This window comes from Euphorbia lathyris, chromosome 3, assembly GCF_963576675.1.
Source record: "Euphorbia lathyris chromosome 3, ddEupLath1.1, whole genome shotgun sequence".
Taxonomy (NCBI): domain Eukaryota; kingdom Viridiplantae; phylum Streptophyta; class Magnoliopsida; order Malpighiales; family Euphorbiaceae; genus Euphorbia; species Euphorbia lathyris.
In genome coordinates this window covers 111,150,810-111,172,370 of record NC_088912.1, presented here as the reverse complement: position 1 = coordinate 111,172,370, position 21,561 = coordinate 111,150,810, and the positions used below count along the sequence as shown (strand labels likewise).

At 34.2% G+C, this 21,561-nt stretch overlaps 2 long non-coding RNA genes across 2 annotated transcripts; both read left to right on the top strand.

Moving 5' to 3' along the window:
• The first annotated feature begins 6,821 nt into the window (after positions 1 to 6,821).
• On the top strand, positions 6,822 to 13,369 carry LOC136221764 (uncharacterized). The gene is made up of 6 exons (XR_010685299.1): positions 6,822 to 7,173; positions 7,277 to 7,337; positions 7,418 to 7,498; positions 7,599 to 7,678; positions 7,783 to 7,877; positions 13,332 to 13,369. It is a non-coding gene; the product is annotated as an uncharacterized lncRNA (long non-coding RNA).
• Positions 13,370 to 13,372: 3 nt separating this feature from the next.
• On the top strand, positions 13,373 to 19,639 carry LOC136221761 (uncharacterized). Its single transcript, XR_010685298.1, has 3 exons — positions 13,373 to 13,399; positions 13,537 to 13,605; positions 19,569 to 19,639. It is a non-coding gene; the product is annotated as an uncharacterized lncRNA (long non-coding RNA).
• The last annotated feature ends 1,922 nt before the right edge of the window (positions 19,640 to 21,561 follow it).

The window sequence follows — 21,561 nt, the reverse complement described above, 5'->3', positions numbered from 1 at the left end:
GAAATCTTTTGGATGATATTGGGTAGAACGACAAGTAAATGTACAGATTACAAGAGAAATTGTACAAAGTGACATGAAATCACAGGTATCAAGAAAGAAAAAGCAGGTGAACATTGACTAAACCTAAGAATCATATGGTAGCTAGGTGATTTCAGAGCCGTGAAAGTAAGATCGTCCGGCAAAGCAAGTTCAGGGACCCAAATAGAGACGATAATAAATAGGCCCCATCTCCAACTAAACCACAAGGAACATGCAACTCTGGATCCGACCCAACAAAAGATGTTAAAGATGAGATGACTCGGGATCACCATGGAAGAAAAACGAAACATTGAGGTTAGCTATTGAGTCATGATCCATTAAAAAAAATCTAGCACTGTTCATCCTGAAAGAAGAGATTAAGAGTAAAGATAAAAAAAATTACCTCCGCACTACCGCGGATATCCACTGCAGCAACCACCGGAGATTAATGGAAAGAAGAAGAAAAAAAATTGTGCTGTAAAGATAGATGGGAAGTTGAAGAAACAGCAACAGACGTTCAAAACCCAACACTAAAACATCAAATTTCAAAATTCAAATCCCATAATTCATCTTCTCTTGATAGTTCTGTGCAGCACTATAAAATAAATGAAATTTCAAGTCCATATTTCAAGATAATAAAGATACTTACACACAAAAGGAACGGGACAAAAGAGCACAAAAAAAAAACTTAAGAGGTCCTCATTTTTTCTATTAAGGCTATGATAAAATCTAATACTGATAAAAAAAATTCTACTTTCATCTATTCGGAGAAGGTTTCAGACATCTGCAGAACAAGTTGAATTTTTTATTCAACTACAAAAGCACCTAGATCGTGATTACCCAAACATCAATTGTCTTAACAGATAAACAACTTCCATCAACAAAGGTCTTCCTATGTGAATTTAAGCAAGAACCGCTCTTAACAGATAAACAGCAGCTAAATTGCAGGCACATTTGAAGGAAAAGTTCGGTCGCCTCCGTCATAAGTTCAAGTCGTTAAGACGCACCTTCAATAAATAATCCCGGGATGAGAAACTCCCATAATTTTCTCGCCCAATGATTTATCCCCATAATTTTCTAATGCAGCCAGGATGAGAAACTCTCAGATGCATACAATAAATCATATAGACATTACAATAACTGCAACTACAATAAATTTGTACCTGAAATGTTTGGTTGCTAAGCCTCATATTTACATATCGAAAATACAGTCCTCCAAATCGAATTGCAATTGTCTAAATTAATATGTTTCTTTTTCAATTTTATTTATATTCGATGTAAATTTGGAAAATAATAAATAATTAAATATCTAATGCATAAGATATGTATTTTCATAACATAGAGCATGTCTTTGGGGTAAAATGTGAAAATATAAAAAAAAAATATTTTCTAACGAATTAACGTCAGAATTTCCGTCAGTAATATATGACGGAATAAAATTTCGTTATATTCCGTCTATATAATCCGAAAAAAAATTCCATTCTAAAATTTCATGAAAAGTTTTGCGGGAACATTCCCGCCATAAGTTTCTGACGGAAAGTTTATTCCGTCAGACAGTTCCGTCAAAGCTTTTGACGAATGGTATTTGTGACGGCATTTCGTCTGGCTTTAGTGACGGAATTGTTTCCGTCAGAATTCAGCAATTTTATAGTACTGCTAGCTTATGGATAATATCTTTTCCCTGTTATTTTTATAATGAATTTCTTAAAAATTATTATCTTAAGCATTTTTATTTTTATTCGGGAAGAATTATTATGAAAAGAAAATGCTTTTTTGAATGAAAAAATCAAAAGATAATTAAGTGAGAGAAATGAGATACAAGTTAGAATTGAGACTTCTCTTAGGAATTAAGGATCACTTTAGTTTGAAGTTGGCTAATATGATCAATTGAGTCCAAAATTAAATTTATTTAATGGATTGTCCCTTAAGTTTAAGAGGCAAAATGATTAAAACTGATAATTTTAAGAGACTCAATATAGTTTAGGCGTTATTTTTAATAAGGAATGTTTTCAGAAATATAATATTTTTAAGAATATGGAAATATTATTAATTTTCTTTATATATTTTAAATATCATTTTAGTTATCATAAATATTCATTTTAAAATATTTCATTATTTATTTGGGTAAATTTCATCAATGGTGTATAACGTTTGCCCCGTTTCACACTTTGGTGTACAATCTTAATTTTGTCTCACTAATATGTACGACTTTATAGGTGACCTCCCATGTACAACAGGTAAAAATAACCGGTCAACGCATGGTCAACGCGCCACCTCATCATTTTCATTTAAATCATTAGTAAAAGTGGGATCCACAAATAATAATCAAAAAATTAAATTTTACATTTCTCTCTTTTATCCTTATCTTTCCATCTTTTCATCTTCTTCCCTCTATTTGTTTATCTTCTTCCCTCTATTTCTTTCCCTCTCTTCAAATGTCTTTCTCTCTATAATCTCTCTCTTCAAGATTATCTGTTGCTTACCTAATTACCAACCGTTGAGCCTCAGACTTCCGTTGATTCAATTAGTGTTCTACCTTTTTCTTTTTAATTTCATCACAATTTGTTTTCTGACATTTATTTTTTCTAATTGGCAATGTAGCATCTATCCACTCCTAATGCCAGCACCAACACCTGTTGATATCTTCACTGGACCTTTTAATTTATTGAATTAGAATAATAAATAAAAATGGATTCTCTTTTTAAATTAATTTGAAAGACAAAGATCATCCCATCATAGGTGGATTTAATTTTAGTGAAGCAAAAAATCAGTTAATGATGATGATATGTTCAAATTGAAGCTAGCAAGGTTTGGTGGTGGTGATGATATGTTTAGATATTATGAAAATGATAATGACCAGAGTTAAATGATAACTCTTAGCCCTTGTTTGGGAGGAGGTTAATGGGAGTAAATTGAAGTATATTAAGTTAACCTTGTTTGGGAGTTATTTTTTGAGAGTAAATGTAGGTTAATGGGGTTAAATATTTACTTCCTCTAACCTTCAAACTCTAACCTCCAAATTGGAGGTTAATGGGAGTAACGTAAAGTTTTTTAAAATTTTTGTCTCTGCAGAGTAAATTTAACCTCCCTTCCCCGCCATATTTAAACTCCCAAACCAACTTAAACATTTAACCTCATTTACAACCTATAAACTCCCAAACAAGGTTAATTTTTAACTTTCATTTCCATCATTTCCATTCCCTTTCCATTACCTCATTTAACTCTAACCTCTGTTAACCTCCAAACTCCCAAACAAAGGCTTAACCAAATTCGTCTCCCAATCGATTTTTGGTTGTTTTTAATGGTTTATTGATAATTTAATTGAAAGAAAATTTGGGAGAGAGCACAAAGGGGAGACATGAGGAGAGGAGAAGAAGAAAGTTAAAGTGATGAACCCCATTACCATTAATATCAATTTAATTGAGAAAAAACTAGCTCTTGTGCGTTTGACTTTTCTCTTGCTTGATGTGAATCACTGGTTTTATATAATTAGAATCTTTTATTTGATGGATTAATATATACACGCATACATGGCTAGGGATAGAGTAAGGACAAACCCGGAGCTAACTAGCAGATGAAAAACCTCATTTTTCATAGAGCAACAATGACGTATAGAAGACAAAATTTTGCTCATTTGTGGCCCATTTGCAAGTCGCACATTTTTTTTGAGATATGAGTTAGAAAAAGAAGGAAATTTGAAGAGAGAGAAAGAAATTTGAAGAAAGAGAGGTTAGAGAGAGAAAGAAATAAAGGAAATAATATGAAGAGATGGAGGGATAAAGGTAAAAGAGAGAAAAATAAAAATTAGTTTTTTTTAATAATTTGTGGGGCCCACTTTTACCAATGATTTGGATGAAAATGATGAGTTGGCGTGTTGACCATGCGTTGACCAGTCATTTTTACCTGCTGTACACCAAAGTGAGAGGTCATCTATAAGGTCACCAAAATTAAGGTTGTACACCAAAGTATGAAACGGAGCAAAGGTTGTACACTATTGGTGAAATTTACCTTTATTTATTTATTCATTAATTGTAATCATTATTTTTTAAGGAATGTTTTTTTGTTCATGATATATGGTGTTATTTATATATTTTTGAAGTGATTATCTCAGTTTTGTACTTCGATTAAATATTTTTTAAAATATAAAAATAATATTTATTTTTTTTATCTATTTTAAATATTATTTTAGTCATTATAAATATTCATTTTAAATATTTTCATTATGAATTCCTTTTTTCCAAAAGTATTTTGATATGTTTATCCATTCACCTATTTATGTATTTAGGATAACTAATTTATTATTGTCTATATTTTTACCTTAACACGAGACACGTATAACCAAATGAAGTGAACAATATATTATTAAAATACAAGACACACTCTCCTCAACCCAATGACTTTGCATTCTCTGTTTCTCTATATTTTGCATTTTAAGTAAAGGTGTCAAAATGGAACATGACTCATTTAACTACATATTCAACTCGCAAGTAAACGAATTATGATTGACCCATTTATGAGTTGGATCATAAATCGGTCGACCCACTTAACCGATATACTAAATGGGTTGGATCACGACCAGCTGAGTTGATCCCTTAACTCATTTAATAATTTGCATAAAAATGATAAAATCATAAAAAAAAACTGAAAAAAATGGAGAAATGAGAGAAATAGAAAAATCATGAAAAATAGAAAAACGAGAGAAAAATATGAAAATGTGAAAAACGAGAACGTAAAAAACGGAAAAAATAAAAAATGTGAAAAAGGTAAAACTATGAAAACGATGAAAATTTGAATAGGATGAATTGATTTGAGTCTATTCAACTTAATATGTAGTTCTATGTTTTGCTTTTTTTCGTAATTGACTAGAATGAATTGATTTGAGTCTAATTTGATGAGTGATCTTTCAATTAAAATATAATACACACACTATAATATTATATCTAACTCCAACTTTAGAATCTTGAGTTTTTAATTGTAGTCTGCAATATCCAATCAGTGTTCTTATTACTTTTACGTATAATTTGTCTAAAATAATTGGGTAAGTAATTTATTAGTCCCTACAATTGCTACCCAACCCATTATTTAATCCTCAAATTTTCAATAATATTTTAGATCGCATGAGGTACCACGGACCGTTAGGCAAGATTGGTTAAAATGCCTATTGCAATATTCTTCGATGGAGGTTGTTGGTTCACACATACTGAAAGAGGAATTACGCTGCAGACGCTCTAGCTAATTTTGGAACTACCTGTACTGGGATCATATGGTGGAGCCCGGCCCCCATCTTTTGTGCTTCTTTCATTTTTTATCACTACAAGAAATCGCTCTTTTTGTGTGGAATATCTAGTGGAGAGATATTATTCGCCACTAAAATTAATAGATTTGTGGGGAATACATATTTCGCCACTGGTCATAAGATTTCAGTGAGGAATTTATTTGTTCCCCACATAAGATGATATATCGGTGACGAAATAATATATTTGAAACAAAAACATAATATATAGTGATGAAATTTTAATTTGCCATAAAATTGGATATATTTTTGTGTGGAATTAAGGTATTCCCCATAAAATAATGCATGTATTAGTGGCGAACAAATTAATTCCACACATAAACTCCTTATAGTGACGGCCCCCGTCACCAAAGACATAATAGTCAATCATAAAGGGTTGGTACTTTTTCAATCATCGACAGACAAGTCAGCAAAGTTCTCCGGGCAAGGGGAAATCCCAGAGTAGCTAGAAGTAGAAGATTCAGCCTCTGTCAGAGGAAAGACGGGGGACACTGGGGTTGAACTCCTTTCTTTGAATTATAAATTCCCATAAAATTGCATATATTTTTGTGGCGTTTTAGATGATTTTTCCCACTATAAAAAAAATTATGTATGTGTCATTGCTTTATTATTTGTCTCTTATATAACATTATATATTAATGGGGATTCAAAAAATTTGTCATAGTTTTTTTTTTTTTTTGAAACTAAAAAATTTGTTATAGTTAACATCATATATTGTGGAAAGTTGTATATTCACCACAGAAAAATATATATATTGTGAGGATTCCGAATCTCCTCACTAATGCATATGCACTGTAGTGGCGATATAATTTAATTTCTCACAATAAAGCTAAATAAGAGCCCCAATTTTAATGGTAATAAAAAAAATCGCATTCTTTTCATCTTTTCCTTAAAAATATCATAAATATATTGTGGGGAGTCCGTCTGTCCTTACTAAAATCTATGATTAATAGTAGGGAAATATTAAATTTCCCCACAAAAACCTCTAAAATAATAGGCTAGCTACTAAATTTTGTAATCATTTATGGTGAATTTGTAATTTTTCCACAATTCATAAAATATACTGTGGAGAGTTAAAGTTTCGCCACAAAACACCGTACATATGCATTTTATTGGAGTTTTATTAAAAAATATTTTAAAACACGTTAGTGGGGATTATTTGTAATTCACCACTAAAGTTTAATATTAATGGCGAATTTACAATTCCCACTAAAACACATATCTTAATTAATAAAAAAGTTTTATTTATACCATGTTATACGTCTAGAGTTTAAAATAATAAACTTCAAATAATTTAAAAATTATAAACATAAAATTAAAAAGGTAGTTAAAATAAATGTTAATATTTTTTAATTTTAAAATAAAAATCATATTAATATATAATTTTCTAATATGTATATATATCTTTTTTATAAATAATTTTTTTTTTTTGAGAAAACATAATAAACATAAAATGCCTATTGGGTCCACTCGATACATTTCATTTCTTCCTTCTTTCCTTAGTCCCAAACTACCGCCTCGTCCCCCTCTTCTCAAATCCGGATCCTTTCTCGTCCCCCTCTTCTTAAATCTGGATCCTTTCGACTTATTTTACCTTAAGTTACTCCCTGATGATGACAACAACGGTGAGAGGGGAGGTTATTAGAACAGATATGGCGGAGGTTTCCGGATCTACATTGGCGTTGAGGTTAATGGTGTTGCTGAGACTGCTACTCCTGTTCAGCAGCTTAATGCTCCTGGTCCTCGATGTGGTCATACCTTAACAGCTGTTGCTGCTACTAACACTCATGGCCCTCGCTTCATTCTCTTTGGCGGCGCTACTGCTATTGAAGGCGGTGGCTCTTCCTCCGCCCCAGGGATTAGTTGAGATCTTTTTTCTTGGGTTCTTTTTCTCTTTCCTAGCTCTCTTTCCTAGCTCTCTTTAAAGATTCTTGCTTAATCAATTTCTTTCTTGATTTCTTGCAGGACTTGCTGGAGTTACCAATTCTGTTCATTCTTATGATGTCCTCGCTAGAAAATGGACTAGGTACTTTAAATATGCATTTCTTTTTCTTCACTAGATGAATTTGATTTTGAACACTGCCTCTTTATTTGTTCTTTGATCAGAATGCGGCCTGCGGGAGGGATCCTCCGTTTCCTAGAGCAGCACACGCGGCAGCTGCAGTTGGCACTATTGTCGTCTTTCAGGTGATTAAGAAATATTTATGATGGAAGGGTCATTTTAAGTTCCATTATGTTACTGTATTTGTTCTTCTTACATTTGACAGATTGGTGTTGAATTGGTTAGGGTGGGATAGGCCCTGCTGGGCATTCTACTGATGATCTCTATGTACTTCACTTGACAAATGACAAAATCAAGTGGCACCGGTGAGTTTGACTTGCCTCATCGTTAATGTTTCTGCTAGCACTCCGTTTCTACTAGCATCCTTTGGATGGTGAACTGATTACTACTCATCTTGATGTAAATTCAGAGTGGTTGTACATGGACAGGGGCCTGGACCTGGATACGGCCATGTAATGTACTTGGTTGCCCAACGATTCCTAGTTACTGTCAGCGTGAATGATGGTACAGTTTTTTGTTCTCATAGTATATTTTATGAATTGGTTGACAAGATTTAATGATCACCTTCATCTTTCCTCTTCGTGTTTGAATAGAGCTAATTGGTCAATAATACAATTGGATCAATTTATACGTCTTACTTTTTTTTTTGAAAAAACTCAACTTTTTGATGGACCTATTTTCATTTGATTTGCATTTTACAATTGAGAATCCCTTGACAAGATGTTGGACAAAATTTGTCTTGAAAGTTTAAGTCCAGACTTCTGGTATTCTTTTACTTGCCAGTTGAGTTAATAGAGTAGGAAAAAAATTGCTGCTAAGTACAAATCGACCACTGAACTTGTAGTTCATGAAAAAATTTCCCAAGTTAACTTTATTGGCCAAAAATTTAACCCTTGAGTTGACTCATGCAACTTGATACTTTTACAACACCACAGAATGGCTAATTTGAAAAAAAAAGAAAAAGAAAAAAGATTCATTTGAGCCAATTTGTTCATGTTAGATATTTTATCTGTTTGAACTAGTCTTTTAGTTGTTAAGAGAGTTCCACCTCTTTAGGAAGTCCTATTCTTTAGGAATAAGATATCTGTTTATTTTCTATTTTGTAAATCCCACGTCTTTAGCTTATGAAGTGTGGTTTTTCTGTTTAGCTCTGTAAGGCTATATATAGCCCTTTTACTCATTGAATAAATCAATCCTTTCAGCTATCTCTTGTGTTATTTCAGAAATTAACATTTGGTATCAGAGCTGTATAAAGGGCCAAAGTTGGGTGTGTGAATTGAGAGAGTGTGAGCTAAACACCGGGTCAAATTGGGTGTGTGAAAATGACAAACTCTGACAAGTTTGTGCAAGAATCTATTCCGAAGTTTGATGGTCATTACGATTTTTGGTCGATGACAATGGAAAACTTTCTGAGGAGCAAAGAGATGTGGAACCTGGTGGAGGAAGGAATTCCGGCAGCAGCAATCGGGACGACACCGGCAAGTGAGGCGCAAAAGAAGTTAGTGGAAGAAACCAAGCTCAAGGATCTAAAGGTCAAGAATTTTCTATTTCAGGCAATTGATAGAGAAGTTCTGGAAACAATTCTTGACAAAAGAACATCAAAAGCCATCTGGGACTCAATGAGGCAGAAATATCAAGGGTCCACGAAGGTGAAACGGGCACAACTTCAGGCGTTGAGAAGAGAGTTTGAGCTGCTGGCTATGAAAGAAGGAGAAAAGGTCGACAGCTTCTTGGCGCGAACTTTGACCATAGTGAACAAGATGAAGTCGAATGGAGAAACTATGGAGCAGAGCACGGTAGTCAGTAAGATATTGAGATCATTGACTACTAAATTTAACTATGTTGTTTGCTCGATAGAGGAATCAAATGATCTCAGTACCTTGAGTATTGATGAATTACATGGAAGCCTACTTGTTCATGAACAAAGAATGCAAGGTCACCAAGAGGAAGAACAAGTGTCGAAAGTGGCCCAAGATGATCGATTTGGCAGAGGAAGAGGTCGAGGCATGTTTAGAGGGGGATGTGGCAGAAGTAGAGGAAGGCAGCCCCTAAATAAAGCTACAATTGAATGTTTCAATATGAGTGTCCAGATTGGGACAAAAAAGCTAATTATGCCGAATTAGAGGAAGGAGAAGAGTTATTGTGATGTCTTATGAAGAGTCTCATCAAGCAAAAAAAGAGGAGATTTGGTTCCTCGATTCAGGCTGCAGCAACCATATGACAGGCAATAAAGAGTGGTTCTCAGATTTGCAGGAAAACTTCAATCGAACTGTGAAGCTTGGCAATGATATGAGAATGGCAGTGGTAGCAAAGGGGAGTATAAAGGTGCAAGTGAATGGTATAACTCAGGTAATATCTGATGTCTATTACATTCCTGAGCTTAAAAACAACTTATTAAGCATAGGACAACTCCAAGAAAAGGGATTAGCCATTCTAATTCATGATGGAGCTTGTAAAGTGTATCATCCTAGAAGAGGATTAATTATGCAAACCAACATGAGTGGAAATAGAATGTTTTTTCTGCTTGCATCTATGCCACAAAGAAACTCAATGTGTTTACAAGTTGAAGATACGTCGGAGAAAGAAACTCATTTGTGGCATTGTCGATTCGGACATCTGAACCACAAAGGATTGAGAACGTTGGCATTCAAGAAGATGGTGGTTGGCCTCCCATGCTTGAAATCTCCTAAGGAGATATGTACTACATGCTTAACTAGAAAGCAACACAGAGAATCCATTCCAAGGAGAAGTCTATGGAGGGCATCAAAACAACTTCAACTTGTACACTCAGACATATGTGGCCCCATCAAACCAGCCTCGCATAGTGACAAGAGGTATATCCTAAGTTTTATCGATGATTTTACCCGTAAAACTTGGATCTACTTCTTATATGAAAAATCAGAAGCTTTTGTTACATTTAAAATGTTTAAAGCTAGTGTTGAGAAGCAAACAGGTGCTTTCATAACTTGCTTAAGGACAGATATAGGTGGTGAATTCACCTCCAATGAATTTGGAGAATTTTGCAAATCACAGGGCATCAGCAGACAATTGACAGCAGCTTACACACCCCAGCAAAATGGAGTTGCAGAGAGGAGAAACAGAACAATTATGAACGCTGTCTGATCCATGTTAAATTAAAGAAGAGTCCCAAAATTGTTCTGGTCAAAAGCTGCAAAATGGTGTGTACATATTCAAAATAGATGCCCAACAGCAACTGTTGAAAACAAGACCCCAGAGGAGGCATGGAGCGGTGAGAAACCAATGGTGGAATATTTTCGAATTTTTGGATGTGTAGCACATGTCCACATTCCAGATCAAATAAGGAGCAAGTTAGATGACAAGAGCAAAAAATGTGTCTTCCTCGGAGTAAGCGATGAATCAAAAGCATGGAGATGATATGATCCAAACTTACAAAAGATCATTGTCAGTAAAGATGTTGTCTTTGAAGAAGAAAAAGATTGGGATTGGGGCAGATCTGATGAAGAATCGAGAAAGGATGTACTTGAATGGGGAGATAAAGATGAAGGCAATAATGTAGCTGATCAAAATGATGAAACTGATGGCACAATTTCAAAACAACAGTTTGAGCAGCAGCTCCAACAGCTCCAGCAGTCCCAATAATTCAAGTAGCAGCAACAATTCCTGTAGAAGTAGCAAATCAAGTAGTCTGACAACCTCACCTCCAAATGAATACAACTTTGATGATAGTGATATGGATGAAGGGAGGGGTGTGCGAGAAAGAAGGATACCAGGTTGGATGGCAGATTATGAGAACGGGGAAGGTTTTTCAGATGAAGAAAACTTAAATGCTTTGATGATGGTGACGGAGAATGATCCGACTTCGTTTGAAGAAGCAGTAAAAAATAAAAAATGGAGGGAAGCAATGTCGTCTGAAATTGAAGCTATTGAGAAGAACCAAACATGGGAGCTTACTGTGGCTCCTAAAGGAATCAAACCTATAGGAGTCAAGTGGGTTTTCAAAACAAAGCTTAACGAAGATGGCGATGTGGAAAAATTCAAAGCGAGGCTCGTAGCAAAAGGGTATGCGCAACGCCATGGAATAGACTACACCGAGGTATTTGCTCCGGTGGCAAGACTTGACACTATTCGCATGATTCTTGCAGTAGCTGCTCAATTCAGTTGGCAAATCTTTCAACTTGACGTAAAGAGCGCATTTCTTCACGGAGAGCTTAAAGAGGAAGTGTTAGTCCAGCAGCCCGAGGGATTCATAAAGAAAGGAGAAGAGGAGAAAGTCTATAGGCTGAAAAAGGCTTTATACGGCCTTAAACAGGCACCCCGAGCCTAGTACAGCAGAATTGAAGCCTATTTCGTACGCGAAAAATTTGAAAGATGTCCCAGCGAACATACTTTGTTCACTAAATCAAAAGGAGGTAAAATCTTAATAGTGAGTCTTTATGTTGACGACTTAATATTTACTGGGAATGATAAGAACATGTGTGATGAATTTAAAAATTCAATGATGTTGGAGTTTGATATGTCTGATTTGGGAAGAATGAAGTATTTTCTTGGAGTAGAAGTGAAACAAAGTGCAGGTGGGATATTCATTTGTCAGAGGAAATATGCAAGAGAAATTTTAACAAGGTTTGGTATGGAGGACAGTAATGCTGTTAGAAATCCGATGGTGCCGGGAATGAAGCTATGCAAAGATGAAGGTGGTGTTAGAGTTGATGAAACTAAATTCAAGCAGGTGGTTGGAAGTCTCATATATTTAACTGTTACTAGGCCTGACCTGATGTATGGTGTTAGTTTAATAAGCAGGTTCATGGATAGTCCTACCATGTCACATTGGCTTGCAGCAAAGAGGATTCTAAGATATGTGAAAGGAACCATTAATCTGGGAATTTTCTATAGGAGGGGAGAAAGTAGCTTGAAGCATTTGAAGCTTATGGCTTTCACTGATAGTGATTATGATGGCGATTTAGATGATCGAAGAAGCACCTCTGGTTTTGCTTTTATGTTGGGGTCTGGGGCAATTTCTTGGGCCTCAAAGAAACAACCAGTAGTTGGTCTCTCAACAACGGAAGCAGAATACATAGCAGCAGCCCTATGTGCGTGTCAATGTATTTGGATCAGAAGAGTATTGGAAAAGATTGGAATTGAAGAGAAAGCAGGGACTGTGATCATGTGTGATAATAGTTCTACCATACAACTGTCCAAAAATCCAGTGTTCCATGGGAGAAGTAAACATATTGATGTGAAATTTCATTTTCTCTCAGATTTGGTGAATGATGGACTTGTTAATTTGAGTTATTGCGCATCTGAGAATCAACTTGCAGATATCATGACAAAGCCTTTGAAGTTGGAGCAGTCTGAGAAACTTCGTACCATGCTGGGATTAATGGAGATTACAAAGATAAGCTAAGTTCAGATGAATTAGTTTAAGGGAGGGATTGTTATATTTTATCTGTTTGAACTAGTCTTTTAGTTGTTAAGAGAGTTCCACCTCTTTAGGAAGTCCTATTCTTTAGGAATAAGATATCTGTTTATTTTCTGTTTTGTAAATCCCACGTCTTTAGCTTATGAAGTGTGGTTTTTCTGTTTAGCTCTGTAAAGCTATATATAGCCCTTTTACTCATTGAATAAATCAATCCTTTCAGCTATCTCTTGTGTTATTTCAGAAATTAACAGTTCAGAGCCTTTAAGGGCTATATTTCGTACTTCTAGCAGGTCAGTTTTTATCTGTGTGGAGACGTTATATCATAATCCTTAGATTTGCATATGGAATATTTACATCAAGATTATTGATTTAGAAAACCTAGTGATGGGATAAGATTGGTGAAATGTCACTAAGCATGGAATTTGATATGATTGGTCTGTTCTTTTTCTAGAGCTAATTAGAATTTTGGATTTAGAGATGGCCTAACAGAGCAAAAAAAATTAGAATTTTGGATTTAGAGAGGCCTAACAGGCCAATTTTTTTTTTAATTGTGGATTTAGAGCCAATTTTGGGGGTGCTAATTCAAGAATCAATGGACCAGAAAAAAGCTATACAAGACCAGGTCAAAGTAAGATATCTGAAATTTTGGCTTTCTTGTGCTAAAATTTTGCAACTTTTCTAGCTTTTCTAGATTAGTTCTTGTGATTAATTTATGTTATACTCAAAATTGCTTGATAACTTGCTAATTTAATTATATTATTGTAGCTTATGGGTTCTGATTTGGATTGAGTAAGAAAGGAGCAGCAGGCAGTTTGGACCAGGATGAGCTTTCAGGTATATTGCCAATGATTTTAAGTTGAGATTCGTTCTGTTTTTGATGATCTTTTAAGTGATTTTTTTAGTATAGACAAGGACAAAGAGTTGGGAGTGGTTCAATCTGATAACTAGGGGTGAGCATGGTCCGGTTCGGTTAAAAAACCGAACCGAACCGAACAAAAACCGAACCTAACAAGGGGTTATTTTCAAAACCAAACCAAACCATACAAAATTCGGTTTGGTTCGGTTAAAACCGAAATTAATTCGGTTTGGTCTGATTCGGTTCGGATTAAAACCTAATTATTTTTGTTTTAAAAAAAAAAACTTAAAAATTATTCTATAATTCCACAAAAAAAAAATTACCGATACAAATTCGTGAAATTACAAATCCCATAATAATAGTCTAGTAAAATTCAATAGAAAAATAATTTAACACAAAAAAAATTACAAAATAATTAAAATAAGTCTTCCAAACTGAACATTCTAAACCCGATATTCATCTCCAAATTCAATTGTCAATCTCAATCAACCACATTTGAACTTTGTATCTCCAAATTCAATTGTCAATCTCAATCAACCACATTTGAACTTAAATCAAAGAATTCTGAACCTACAAAATAATAAAGTAAAATCATTAGATAAAAAGAAATACAAAACAAATTACAAATATAAGATAAATAAAAAATTTGTGTTTAAATGATTAGTAAGTATTAGACTTACTAAACATAGGAGTTTCATTTTCAATTGGATTGGCAGTAGGATCAGTAGGTACAGGATCACCGAGCGCGAGGTTTTCTAACTCTGTAAAATAATAAATTCAGTTATCAATTATAAATATAATTGTTCCTTAAACCAAGTTAAATATAAGAAAGTACAAACGGACAATTTTATCAAAATAAATAAATAATAAATTACCTGTTCTTATTCTGTCGGCATCATATACATTTTCTTCCTTAAATAAAGGATGAGGCGTTTTCCGAATCCAATCTTGTGTGCAAATCAAAGCTTCTGCAACTTCAGGAGATAGAGAACTCCTATAATCATCTAGAACTCGCCCACCAGTGCTAAAAGTAGACTCAGAAGCCACTGTAGAAACGGGCACTGCTAATATATCTCTAGCCATGATACTAAGAATAGGAAATCTTGTCGAATGAATCCTCCACCAGTTCAATACATCAAACCCTTTAGTATCCTCTACTAATACCTCTTCTAGATATGCATCAAGTTCTGTTCTCTTACCCCCTCTAACTCCCCCACTGTTCACTCTCAGTTTCTTATGAATTCCATGGAACACATATTTTGGAGGTTCATACTTGCTAGCATTTGATTTTTCCACATCAACCATTTGTGGCTCAATCAGGACATCACATGTCTTTTCACTCACATCATGTACCTTTTGATATTCTTGAAACAACTCAAAAAAAGAACTTTGCATATTATCAAAAATTTTGGTGCCCAGTGATTCTTCATATATTTGAGTAAGAGAAATCTTAACAACTTCAAATTTTTCTCTTGGGTCAAAAACAGCTGCAAACCAAATGATCTTGTTCATTTTAGATGGATCCCCCAATACTTATCAAACTTCTCCTTCATTCTAACACTCATTGCTCTTAATTGATCATCATCACTCTTGTTCCAAAATTCTAATGCCAAGTATAAGTTACTAATTTCAGTCCAGAAACTATTAGATGTGACATATTTTGAACCTGAAATTTTTAGTGTGACAGTGTAAAATGTTTTCAACATGACAGCAATTTTTCTAACAATATCCCAATCCTCAGCTGTAGGCACCCCTTTAGAAAGACTCAACTCGTGAACAAAAATAGGATCTATCATGGCAAACCTCTCAAATGCTGCCTCAAATTTTTCAGCTGTTGACAACATTAAATAGGTTGAATTCCACCTAGTAGGGAGATCCATACATAGCAAGCTCTTACTCTCTATCTTCCTATATTTCACACATTCCTTAAATCTTGAAAGTCTTTGAGGAGAAAATCTAACAAATTTTATTGCATCTCTAACCCTTACCACTGACAAATTAACTTCTTTCAAACCATCTTGTACAACTAAATTAATTATGTGTGCCATGCATCTCATGTGTATGTACTTACTAGATGAAACTGAAGTCCCCCATTGCACAAGAATATTTCTCACATAATCAACAACAACATTATTTGAACTAGCATTGTCAACAGTAATAGTAAACACTCGCTTAATTTCCCAATCATTCAAACAATTCTCAATTGACATCCCAATATCTTGGCCTTTGTGTGAATCTATCTTAACAAAACTCAAAATTTTCTTTTGTATAACCCAATTACTATCAACAAAATGACTAGTAATAACCATGTAATTATCTCTAGCCACTGAGGTCCAAGTATCAGTTGTTATTGAAACTCTATGAACATGTTCCTTCAAATAATTTTTCAATTTCTTTTTTTCCTCAAAAAACAATTTGGAACAGTCTCTACTAGCAGTCCATCTAGAAGGAATTTTTAACTGTGGACAACATATTGCAAACATTTCTCTAAACCCTTCAGTTTCTACAACTCTAAAAGGTTGTTCCTCCTTAATAATCCATCTAATTATGCTAGCTCTCATTGCTAATTGATCGAATTTCCAAGTAGTTAAAGTACCCGGAATCGGATCCTCACTATCCCCAAACCCAGAAAGAGAAGGTTGCAAATATAATTGGCTTTGTTTTGCTTTGTTATTTTCAGGGTTTTTCATGCATTTCTTCATGTGGGTTTTAAGGGTAGTTGTCCCACTTGTAACTACATACACATAGCTTTTCTCACAATAGTTACACTTACCTCTAGTTTTTCCATTTCCAACATCGATCAGAGTAAAATGTTTCCAAACTACTGATCTTTTTACCCTCTTCTTGCCGGTTGCCTTGCTTTCAACCTCAATCCCAGTAGTATTCGAATCATTTGCTTCATCTCTATTTTCTTCGTCGTCAAGGTCAATTGAAATTGGAGGAGGATGCATTGATTTTGACATCTAAAACAAATTATACAAGAAAATAATCAGTTTAGTTATCAAAGAACCGATTATAGAGAATGTTAATTAGAGATTAGACCTAAGAAGACTCTTATTCAGACTGTACAAGTGCAATATGAACATTTGAATCGAGCTAACTACTAAAAATAAGAGGGTGAAACGAAGAACTTAAGAAATTCATCAATTAATTTTTTCCTAAATTTTTGTGGGATAAAATCAACAAAGTGAAAATGGTAAATATAAAAAACATTAAACATAAATATATATATATATAGTGTACAGGTCTTGGTGATAAATATGTGATAATAAATCAACAATATCTATGCATATGTTAAGGAATGTGTGATAATAAATCAACAATATCTATGCATAGGTCTTGGTGAACCCAAACATGCGAAAGTTAAGGGCTTTAAAAATAAAAGTCCAGCCAAACAATTTCTATAGCAAACAAAAAAAGAAACCAGAGTAAGAACCCCTCGGCTTACCAATATAACGCAATAGTGTACCTAACACCAGTTACCTTTTAACCTCATTAAACTGGTTTTTCTAATTCAATCTAAATCACTCAGAATGCTCATCAATATAAAGAAAATATCAAAATAGGTCTGTTGTATAGCAACAAACATTGACAACATGTTATATACTACAGATAAAAGAGAAGGCGAGGATTAAGTATAACTGCTCAGAACTGGTGGATATTATTTCAAGCACGTAATAAAATGCAAGTTCAATGAGCCATTTTTATCTTTAGCCAAGACACATAAAACTGAAAGACAAAAAGGAAGATTGATATAAATATAGCATAAATCTCCTCAGTTTATAAATAAAACTGGCAAATGCCATACCTGATATCTCCATCCATCATAAATATTACATGAAGTATCCTCTAACAGACAATTTATCAAACACCTCTTGTGCAAAGTCGAGAACCCAATTCCAAATTTCCAATCAATAAAAACTCAAGTTTACAGGGTATATTGACCTCAGAGAAAGCAAAATATAGAGAAGCGAGACAAATACGAAGGATCAAGAGAGACATGCGTACCTAGATAGAGTAGTAGAGTCGGCGACGGTGAACAAATTTCGTGCCGCCGGCGGTGGGAGGGAGTTGAGGCGGAGGCGGCTAGGGTTTTTTGAAGGGTGAGTGAGAGAGAATGTGGCGTGGGTTCTGTTCTGTCGATCGATTTAGTAGATAGATAGGGAAAAGAAAGAAATAAATATCACACTGTAACTATTAATTTAATTAAATGGATTTCGGTTTGTTCGGTTTTTCGGTTTTTAACCGAACCAAACCGATAACCGAAATCTTTAAAAATCAGAAACCAAACCAAACCAAACTAAGAATGGTTAGGATTGGTTGGGTTTGGTTCGGTTTGGTTTTTTCGGTTTTCGGTTCGGTTTTGCTCACCCCTACTGATAACTAGGCGCTGAAGTTTTGCCCTCTCTCTATTATAGGTATGTAATTTATAACAATGATGAACAATCTTAGCAATATTTGCTTGCTACTAGTTTTGTTTTCTTATAGTTCATTTTTAGGATCTAGTTGTTTTTGGTGCTATTTGCTTGCCTAAGAATTACAATATAATGAAAAGAAAATTTTAGTCATATAATTCATGTAGAAAAAGAAAATGTAAAGTTTGAACAACTTTGAGAATATAGATTTCAAAATGATTGAATGTCGGCATTTGGCAGATCATGTGTTAGAGCGAATAACTATGATGTTTATCATATCTAACTGATTTTACAAGTCTAATGCATTCATATACAATAAAACCTCTATAAATTAATAATGTTGGGACCATAGAATTTTATTAATTTAGAGAGTTATTAATTAATCGATAAATTAATAATTATTAATTTATAGAGTGACTTTAAATTTTTTTTAAAATAAATTTTAAATTACTAATTTAAATAAAGTTTTATCTAAAATCAATGAACAAATAAAATTAAATGTACATTATATAAGTTAATAGAACTTGGAAGTTCATTGTATTTATGTTAAAAATGTTCAATGTATCATAGTTAAAGAATTACTATATAAATTCACATGGAGTGTTGTTTCAAATCATCAACCAAAAATGGCTTCTCGTCTAAAAGGTACCAATAAATCAACCATGACCGATTAAATCAGAAAAGCATTGTGTGAATACAAGAGAGATCACCTTGCAAGCACTCAAAAGGGTTTACAAGATTGAGTAAATGAAACATATCATTTGAAAGTTAGTCAAGATACAATATCTAACACCCTTAAGAGATCATCTGAATATCTTTCTGCTGATTTTGGAAAGGGAACAGATATCAAACGACACAAATCAGCCAAGTATCAAGACATGGAGAAGGTTGTTTATGAGTGGTTTCTCCAATAGATTTAACTACATTTAAATTTCAAGAAAAAAACAAAATACTATATATTTTTATTTTGCTAAATTATCCTAAGTATGTATATCTATATATATTTCGCATATGTATTTGAGAAATTATTAATTTATAGAGGTAATAATATAAGGTATTTATAAAGAGTTGTTCTAGAAAATTATTATCTTATTAATTTATTAAAATTGATCATTTTTTGAACTGGCCGAAGTCGGGACCAGAAGAAATTATTATTTTAAAGAGTTTATTAATTTATCGAGTATTAATTTAGAGAGGTTTTACTGTACCTCTAGACAATGGATTTAGCCTTGTTTTCATTTTCTTTTTATTAATATTTGTTATCGTCTCTTATACTTCATTTGTTTGAATGTTAAATTAATTAGCACTGTATTATAATTATAATTTAAGTCTAGTATTTAAATTGGCTTAATTTGTTAACTTCATGTCTGAATTATATTGCTATTGACAGTATAGCTCTTAAAAGATATGTCTAATGTTAATAGCCTTATATTTCACGGATCATGAATGTATAATTATGAAATTCATTATTTTTTTCTTACATGTGCAAATTTTCTTTCTTAACAAATTTTATTTGAATTATGCAGATGCCATAGGTAATTTATCGGTGTCTTTGTTTCTAAATATTAGGAGTTGCAAAACCTACTGTTATTATGTATACTTATTTATACAACTTTGCCAAAGGTAGAGAATATTTTGGGTAGAAACTTGTTTATATATATATATATATATATATATATATATATATATATATAGCTATATCTATCCAGTGCATTTTATAAAGTTGTGAAATCAATTTTGTCATTATTAATACAATTTAATGATTTATTTTATTTTATTATTGTTACTTTTGTCAAGATATATTTTATTAGGTATTTTTTTTTATAGAAATTGGGACGAGACAGACCTTGATCGGGGAGAGCACCCATGGCCCAAGAACTGTCAAACCCGCCATATATAAATAAAAGAAAATGTGAGTGTTTGAACAAGAGAAGAGGAAGGAGAACAAACAAAAAGAAGGGGGAAGAAGAAAAGTTAAGGAAAGATCAAGAAAAACGCAAATGAAAAATATTACAGATGTCATCATTGATAAACCTCTGACAAAAGGCAGGAGCAGAAGGCCACCAATTGATGGCAGAGGAAGAGACTCCAAACTTTGCCAAAGAATCAGCAACACGATTCCCTTCCCTAAAGATGTGAGTAAAAATAATGGTCATCCTAGAGCAAATGCTAAGACAATGCAACCACTCTTGACGAATACTCCAAGGAACATTCATGGAACGAAATCGAAGCAAATTATCTACATACATGGAGTCTGACTCAACCCAAAGATGATGCCAATTTTTCTCCCAAGCAAGTTCAATTGCGAAAATAGCGGCTCTCAATTCAGCCATATAAGCAAAAGAAGGAGGGGTAGAAAAAGAAAAACAACCTTTGGGGAAGCCGCGATAGTTACGAAAGATACCGCCCGCTCCCGCCTCGCCAGGAGTACCAAAAGCAGAGCCGTTCACATTGACTTTAACCCAACCCGGAGGAGGTTTAAGCCAATGGACCGGAATAATGTTGGGAGCCGGAGGTGGCCTTGGAAAAGTCAGAAGATGGGATAAGATATCAGCATCTCTCCTCGACGAGCAAAAACCTTTAGAAGAAGCAAATGACTCTCGAATCATTCGAAATAGGATGATCTTCGAGTGTTGAATAGAAGGAGAAACCTCATTAAAGGTCGCTTCATTCCGACAATGCCAGATTAACCAAATGCAAGAGATAACGGCAACACACCTGAGAGCCAAAATGAATGCTACGAAGAGAGCTGAACAAGTGGATGAATCGGGAATGACGAGGTAAAGCGCAGTCAAAATGAATCTCAAGGGCCCTCCATAGAGAATCTGCAAAAGAACCGCTAATGAATAAGTGGTTAATGGACTCAGCATCCCTACCACAAAGAATGCAACGAGAGGCAAAAGAGAAGCCTAAATGTTGCAGGAGGTCGTGAGTCGGAACCCTTCCATGCAAAACTCTCCAGGATGTGAAGGAATGAGAAGGGGGAGTGTGAACATTCCAAACAAATTTATACCAGTCCACCGAGTATGAACGAGGACTGATAATCGAATAGTACTCTTTGACAGAAAAAATACCATTCGTAGAGGGCTGCCAAGCACATAAATCAAAATCGTCTCTACCCCTGTTAATAGATCTAATACTATTTTGAACAACCAAAGGCAGAGTGCCTAAGCCCAGCCATTCCGAATTGACCAAAAAATCGTCAACAGAATTAAAGCGGGAACGCTTATCCTGATGATCAAGACCCAATTTGTCCGCCACCGATGGAATGATCCACCGATCAGTCCAGAAATTGAGCGTTGAAGACTGGCCAATCCACCAAAAGATCTGGTCCCAAATGGAAGAGTAAACACACTTACAGGAAGACCAAATCGAGGAAGGAGCAATCGTAGCTTTAGGCAAACCAGAGACAGTCATAAATCTAGACTTCATCAGAGAAATAGCAAGACTGTTGCCTTGAATTAAATCCCAACACATTTTCCCCAAGAGAGCCTGATTAAAGATCCTAAAATCGTTAAT